Source organism: Salvelinus sp. IW2-2015, linkage group LG15, assembly GCF_002910315.2.
Source record: "Salvelinus sp. IW2-2015 linkage group LG15, ASM291031v2, whole genome shotgun sequence".
Classification (NCBI taxonomy): domain Eukaryota; kingdom Metazoa; phylum Chordata; class Actinopteri; order Salmoniformes; family Salmonidae; genus Salvelinus; species Salvelinus sp. IW2-2015.
The window spans coordinates 65,008,476-65,016,515 of record NC_036855.1 but is presented as its reverse complement, the minus strand read 5'-3'; the positions used below and the strand labels follow the sequence as shown (position 1 = coordinate 65,016,515).

Here is an 8,040-nt window from a genome sequence, read left to right as displayed (position 1 = left end):
ATAGTCATGAAACCAACGACAGGCATCCGATCCCAGTCCTATTAACGACAGCTTACCCAAAAGTATCGCATGGTCTACAGTGTCAAAAGCTTTAGACAAATCTATGAACAAGGYGGCACAGTACTTTCTATTATCTAGGGCATTAGTAATATCATTTACAACACGTAAAGTGGCCGTAGTGGTACTGAATAGATAACATAGGAAAAACACCAAGGAGGATGAATACTTTTGCAAGTCACTGTACAACAGGAATTCCCTGATCCTGGTGCAGAATACACTGGGTTTCCCCCCCCCCCCCATATTGACTGATACTATTCAATTCAATCATAAAAAAAAAGACAATACAAGTAAAAGTTGTGTCTAGTAACAATTTAATGCCGAGTGCCAGGTCATTCAGAGACATCCGTATCAAGCCTGTCTGTCAGTCTGGACTTCATCACATCATCTTGCAAGTCTCCATGTGCTGGCTCCATATGTGAACACATACACACATATTCACTGTTCTATTACCAATAGCAGTTAGTATAGGGTACATCAGATTTTTTTGTCCAGGGCATAACCTAGCCTGGTGCAACCAACCTGATCGCTGTGTTCACCTTTCTATTTTACTTCAGATATCAAATGTGAAGTGAAATAGAATGGTGAACACAGCGATCAGGCTGGTTCTACCAGGCTAGGTTATGCCCTGGACATTACATGCATCTAAGAAGTAGAAAATAAGCAACAAATAATGTCAGTTTACATAAATTATGTTTCACAATTGGGTTATCAAATTAATCAAAGTAATGAAGTGGGTTACATTCTGTATTTGTACAAATGATGAGCCTGTGAAAGCTGTTGCCACCGACATGTGCAGGTTGCTGGCCAGATACTTGCCAACATGTGGTTGACTTTTCCATTCATAGTGTAGGAATGCTCACAGCGAGGTCATGTCTGCATGATTCTGATGAGGGCCCACTTGCTAGTCTTCTTTATGCTGCATGTTCGGCTGAAAACTGGACATCTCTCGAATAACTGCAGCAGGCAATCTTATGGGGTGGTGTTGACTGGGAGGGCCTGTGAACGGGGGGATATAATAGACAGACAAGTGGTAAATTGCATTTTGTTCTAAAGAAAAGACACAGCTTTTTGCTAATGCACTTCACAACCAAGATTACTCTACTAGTTGCAGTTGCTTGGCTGGAGCATTAGCCGACTGTTTTATCAAGTAGCAGGCTATTTTTTAATACAACTTTTCACATTTCACATAGCACACATTACCTGTCATTGTTGATGAAGCCGTCTGTGATGGTGTGTCCCTGGCAACAACAGAGGAGGTACTTGTGGGTACTTGTGTCGCATGACGCACTTTCTTCTGAGGTTTTGCCTGACAAGCTGTGAAAATAGGTAGGTCCTGGCATCCGTTCATGACCAGGGCATCAGTCTGGCCCAACTGGGCATCAGTCTGGCCCAACTGGGCATCAGTCTGGCCCAACTGGGCATCAGTCTGGCCCAACTGGGCATCAGTCTGGCCCAACTGGGCATCAGTCTGGCCCAACTGGGCATCAGTCTGGCCCAACTGGGCATCAGTCTGGCCCAACTGGGCATCAGTCTGGCCCAACTGGGCATCAGTCTGGCCAAACTGGGCATCAGTCTGGCCAAACTGGGCATCAGTCTGGCCAAACTGGGCACTTTGTCTCACAGAAAAACAGGGTCAACGATTGTCATCATTCCTCAATTATAAACATAGCTAGAGAATATAACGTAATCTTGTGTGGAAGCTAATTCTATGCTTTACAGATGTAGACTGACTCACTCCAGATTGGATTAGATTCAGGCCAGTGACGCCGTTACACTACAGTGTATGCAACCAACTGTGATGTTTTGCTATGGCCCTGGGTTTGTTTGAGTTTGTTGCTGCTAGTTAGTACACTGTTGTACTCAGACATGAGTTAGCTAGTAAAAAGATGACTGCTATGGTGTGTGGTCATCTACACCCCCTCCCAAATTGGCTGCTGTGCCATTTTTTCCACTTGCATTACTTGACATAGATCCAGAAAAACTAGATGTGTAAATCCAGAACTGGCATAGTCCTTTAATGGGTCCTTTAAGACAACGGGGCAGATATTGTATGTTACCAGAGAGCTACAGTGGGCTCCAGGCCAGATTGAACTGGAAATGGACCGAAACACATCTGAGCCCTGTAGAAAAGTCCTGTGTCTGCCTGCCGACTGGACAGGACATTGTAGGAGACTGACTATAGAGTATATAGAGTACTATAGAGTACCACCATTGCTGCATCCATTACAGTTACTAGCAAAGTTAGTCAAAAATAGCTAGCAATGCTAATGTTAGCTAGCTAAAATAAGGTGGTCCCCTCAATCTTAGTTAGTTGGCTAAAGTTATACTGCATCTAAAGTCAATCTGGCGACATCACAATCATGACAAACGGTTGTCCTACTGATTATTTGCCTTCTTTTGAAATGTTATCGTGTTTCCAAGTCAAAACTGAGTTGTATTGAGGTAGGCTAACATTAGCCACCTCTGGCCTGCTCGCCTCCCTACCTCTGAGGAAGTACAGTTCCCGCTCAGCCCAGTCAAAACTGTTCGCTGCTCTGGCACCCCAATGGTGGAACAAACTCCCTCACGACGCCAGGTCAGCGGAGTCAATCACCACCTTCCGGAGACACCTGAAACCCCACCTCTTTAAGGAATACCTAGGATAGGATAAAGTAATCCTTCTAACCCCCCCCCCCCCTTAAAAGAGTTTTAGATGCACTATTGTAAAGTGGTTGTTCCACTGGATATCATAAGGTGAATGCACCAATTTGTAAGTCGCTCTGGATAAGAGCGTCTGCTAAATGACTTAAATGTAATGTAAATGTAGATAGCTAGTTGGTAGCTAGCTAGCTAGCTAATGTTAGCTATGCTAGATATAATTGTGATAATGATTATCAAAATATACATAACCAGATACATAACCAGCAGTCTATGGTCTACCTACCAGTATACTCACCACCACTGGGGACCAACAAATTCCAACWACCTATTCCGCATGAATGGATCTTTCGGCAGGGCATGCAAACCATAGTTGTTGGCTGTGCATTCTGCTGKAAGCATGCATTTTATGGTCAATCCGTATAGGGTCTTTCAAATCATATCCAATTGTATTTGTCACATGCACGGAATACAACAGGTGTAGACTTTAAAATGAAATGCTTACATACAAGCATTTTCCCAACAATGCAAAGTTAAAATTTCTTAAGGCTAGGGGGCAGTTTTTGGAAGTTTGGATGAATGACGTACCCAAAGTAAGCTGCCTGTTACTGTCAGAGTCGTGTGTATAGGTGGCAGGGAAGTCAGGCGCAGGAGAGTTAAACRGAGTTTAAATGGAGACTTTTAATAAATGTCCACTTAACATGCTCCAAACACGAAAATGTACATACATAAAATAAACATGGGTACGAGGACCCGTCGCGCACCTATACACCAAGAAACAACACTTGACATAAAACAATCTCTGACAAAGACATGAGGGGAAACAGAGGGTTAAATACACAAGAGGTAATGGATGGGATTGAAAACAGGTGTGTGGGAAGACAAGACAAAACCAATGGAAAATGAAAAATGGATCGATGATGGCTAGAAGACCGGTGACGTCGACCGCCGAACACCGCCCGAACAAGGAGTGTAATGGTCGTCTTGTGGTGAGAGATTGGACATAGTAATTTATTTAACAAAACCGAAAACACGAAGAACACTTGAATTGATACAAAACAACAAACGACGTAGACTGACCTGAACAAACAAACTTACATAACACGAAGAACGCACGAACAGGAAAATAGACTACACAAAAACCGAACGAACAAAACGAAACAGTCCCGTGTGGTGCAAACAGACACAGACACGGAAGACAACCACCCACAACAAACAATGTGAAACCACCTACCTTAATATGGTTCTCAATCAGAGGAGATGAAAACCACCTGCCTCTAATTGAGAACCATATCAGGTCACCCATTAACCAACATAGAAACACATAACATAGAATGCCCACCCACACTCACACCCTGACCGACTAACACATACAAAAACAACAGAAAACAGGTCAGGAACGTGACAAGGAGAGGCAACGACTTCGGCAGAAGTCGTGACAGTTACTTAGGCCCAGAAGCTAGGATATGCATATAATTGGTAGCATTGGATAGAAAGCACTCTGAGGTTTCTAAAACTGTTAAAATAATGTCTGTGAGTATAACAGAACTGATATGGCAGGCAAAAACCAGAGAAAAATCCATGCGGAAAATGTGTTTTTTGAGCTCCCAGGCCATTCCTATGTTGACCTATTGAATTTCCAATCAAAAAGCGCCCAGACTGCAGTACCTATGGCTTCCATTGGATGTCAACAGTCTAGAAAGGGTTTCAGGCTTGTTTTTTGAAAAATGAACAAGTAGTTGTAGTTTTCAAGGTGTCCCTCATTAGGACTCTAGTCTTGTGGCGCACGTAAATGAGGGCGCGCACTTTGTTATTTATCTCCGGTATTGAACATACTACATTCCGTCTTAAATTTAATCGTTAATTTACATATTAGGGTACCTGAGGATTGATTAGAAACTTGTTGTTTGACTTGTTTGGAGGAAGTTTACCAGTAACTTTTGGGATTCCTTTGTCTGCATGTTGAACGAGTTGAACAGGGGATTACTGAATCAAACGTGCCAACTAAACAGACTTTGTTTGGGATATAAAGAAGGACTTTATCGAACAAAACAACCATTTGTTGTGTAGCTGGGACCCTTGGGATTGCAAACAGAGGAAGATCTTCAAMGGTAAGTGATTTATTTTCTCGCTATTTGTAATTTTTGTGACGCCTCTGCTGGTTTGAAAAATATTTTTATGCGGTGTGTATGCAGGGCGCTGTCCTCAGACAATCAAATGCTATGCTTTTGCCGTAAAGCCTATTGTAAATCGGACAACGCGTTTCGATTTCCGAGATTCTAAGCTAAATAATTATGTATGACACTGTATTTTCATGAATGTTTAATTTGACAATTTTTGTATTTTGAATTTYGCGCTCTACAATTTCACCGGATGTTGTCGAGGTGGAACGCTAGTGGGACACCGATCCCAAAGAGGTTTTAAGAGACTGGATTTGGGAGATTTCCGCTCGAAATAAATGAATGCTTCTGTGGTGCCCCAGGTTATTAATTGTTGCATGGTTTAATTCAATCACGTAATCAATTAAACATTAGGTAACCGATTTGATAAAATAGCACACAACATAATTGATGCCCCCTGTGAGCATCAATCTAAAATAGAATGACGCTTTTATTTTGATTCAGCCTACATAATACATCCAGTTTATTCAATACATTATTGGAGTGGTAGACAGGAAGTGGTGGGCCRTGTCTGTGTTCTGGAGGCTGCCTCCGTGTTGTTCTCTGACATAGCCAGTGGGTAGCGTTAGCTATACGTTTTTAGTACTAGGGTTGATCCAGCTAATTATAGAAATATGAGAAAAGAGCGTTTGTAAAACATAGTGCTATTTCTGCCTCCCTTGTTTCAGAACCGGGTAGACTCGGTCATTCTTAATTTCTCAAGCGAGGACACAGGGCCAGCCGACTGAAATTTGAGTAGATATTAGCTTGACTAGCGATAATTGTATCTCTATCTCTCGCGTTTCCACAAGAGTAGACCAACGGTGTATGTCTTTGTTTACCACACGTTCCGGTAAAACATTGCGTAAAACCGTTCCCTTGCTGAAGGGGACCCAATTTTGTGCTTGGACGTGGGATTTCTGTAACAATTGGGTTAGCTTAGCACGAGATGCTACAGCTAACAAAGGAAAAGCAGCCATTTTGTTTTCATGTGTCACACTGAATTTCCTCTGGCTTGGGCAACGGAAGTCCCTCTGAACTTAGGTTTGAGTCCAGCTTTGTACGATCAGTGACCTCTAGTGGTGAAGAACCGCAAGTAATATATATATATTTTTAAAGCATTTTATTAAAAAAWATATATATTTGAAAACAAAACGTGTTCTCATTTGGTGTTAATTAAAGTTTAATTCTGCAAATAGCCTATAAAGGTTTGATTTATCATTAACATTGATTAAATCAGTAAAATCTGCTTTTGCAAAGCTCATTCAGGACTACCCAGTACTGAATGAAGTCCCACCTCCAGCGGGAATCCCTTGTGGCTTCGGCCATAGGGACATGTGAACCTGGTGATGAATGTACCCTAACATTTGAACTACGGTTCACACTTATGATAATCCAGCCAATCTCAATTGATTGGATATCATCATCTCATTCAATTTAATATGTTAAATTGTCAAATATACCATTTCAGGTTCTTCCAAGTAAATGAGACATTTTAAACATTTCCATATTAACCTAGATGAACCAACTTCTCAGGTTAATTAAAGTTTAATTCCCAGTTTAATATCCAGGTAGGATTAATCATTATCATTGATTGATCAATTTGCTTTTTCTAAATTAATTCACGTCCAACTCCCACATTACTGATACAGTACTGATGGTTCATTGACGTCTATAAATAGATTAAAATCGTCTTTGCAGGTTCCAACGAATTCCAAACCCAAACTTWAAAAAAAAAAATTGGAAAAGGTTTTCTCTACATTTTTCAAATAATGTGCAAGCTATCAGAGGAAGATGGTCACCACTCCTTCGCTAATTAGTGAACCTCCACCCATAAAAGGATTGATTGCCTATCTTNAACCTCCACCCATAAAAGGATTGATTGCCTATCTTACAACTCAGAGAGCTTGCAAGCACAGCTTTTGAGGCATCAAAAGCTCACAATGGTAAGAGCCCTGACCACTCGGTTTTGAAGTTTGACCAGGAGTACTCACTCCAGTTAGAGGGTACATTATCAGGTATTGGAGCGTTGAGAGATGACGTACAACAACGGTTTCTACCACGAAACCACAAATCCAATAACCACGCGATCGAAATACTGTAACTGTAAAGTACGTTGCCATCGAAACAACTACCGCTACAATCAACCTGTTCGCTACGTTCCTGCACCCAACCCACACAAAGTGTCAGAACACAAGGGTAACAAAGGGTTAAAGGACGATCAAAACATAGACCAATGTTCTCTACAAGTTCCACTACGTGAAGAACTAATGCGAGAAAAAGTTGAGAAAAGGGTAAAACATACGTCACAAGGACTAGACTGGGAATTGCCGGACAACAGGTCCTCAGGAATTAATACCCTTAGCAAGTACGTTAAAAATCGAATTTCTTTCCTGTCCGGAGCTGCCAGTCGCCCTCCTGTCCGGGGCCCGCTGCGAGGGTCCCCAGTCCGGGGTCGGCGGCGAGGGTCCCCGCTCCAGAGGCGCCACATAAGTGGGCCAAGCTTAAGGTGGAGCGTGGTCCACGTCCCGCACCAGAGCCGCCACCGCGGATAGATGCCCACCCAGACCCTCCCCTATAGGTTTAGGTTTTGCAGCCGGAGTCCGCACCGGGGGTACTGTCACGCCCTGACCTTAGACATCCTTTTTATGTCTCTATTTTGGTTGGTCAGAGCGTGAGTTGGGGTTGGCATTCTATGTTTTTGTTCTATGTTGTCTATTTCTATGTGTTTGGCCGGGTGTGGTTCTCAATCAGAGGCAGCTGTCTATCGTTGTCTCTGATTGAGAACCATACTTAGGTAGCCTTTTCCCACCTGTGTTTTGTGTCTGCACCTCTGGTTGTGTGTATTGGCTTATTTCACTTTAGAGCCTCTAGCCCTGCTCACTATACTTATCCAACCTTTGTCAGTTCCACCACCCACAACATGCGATGACATCACCTGGTTTCACTTATGTTTACTAAGAGACAACTCTCTCTCATCATCACATCATACCTAGTTTGACTCCACTGTATGTCACATCATGACCATACTTTGTCTGTCAGTGTATGGGAAGTTTAATGAATAGATAAATGGAAGTTAGAATTATAATAACAGAATGTATGAGTCCTGTTGATAAGAATGTTTGGTCATAAGAAGGAGGGACTGTTGGTAGGGCTCCTCTCACAGGAAGCTGTGGGCAGACAA

At 42.4% G+C, this 8,040-nt stretch overlaps 1 long non-coding RNA gene across 2 annotated transcripts; it reads right to left on the bottom strand.

Moving 5' to 3' along the window:
• Positions 1-366: 366 nt before the first annotated feature.
• Positions 367-3,662, bottom strand: LOC111973706 (uncharacterized). Of its 2 annotated transcripts, XR_011481124.1 has the most exons (5): positions 3,286-3,662; positions 2,984-3,086; positions 2,545-2,669; positions 1,261-1,374; positions 367-1,056 (listed from the first exon to the last, which is right to left on the bottom strand). It is a non-coding gene; the product is annotated as an uncharacterized lncRNA (long non-coding RNA). The 2 variants fall into 2 exon arrangements; XR_002878627.2 differs by lacking the exon at positions 2,545-2,669.
• Between the last annotated feature and the right edge of the window lie 4,378 nt (positions 3,663-8,040).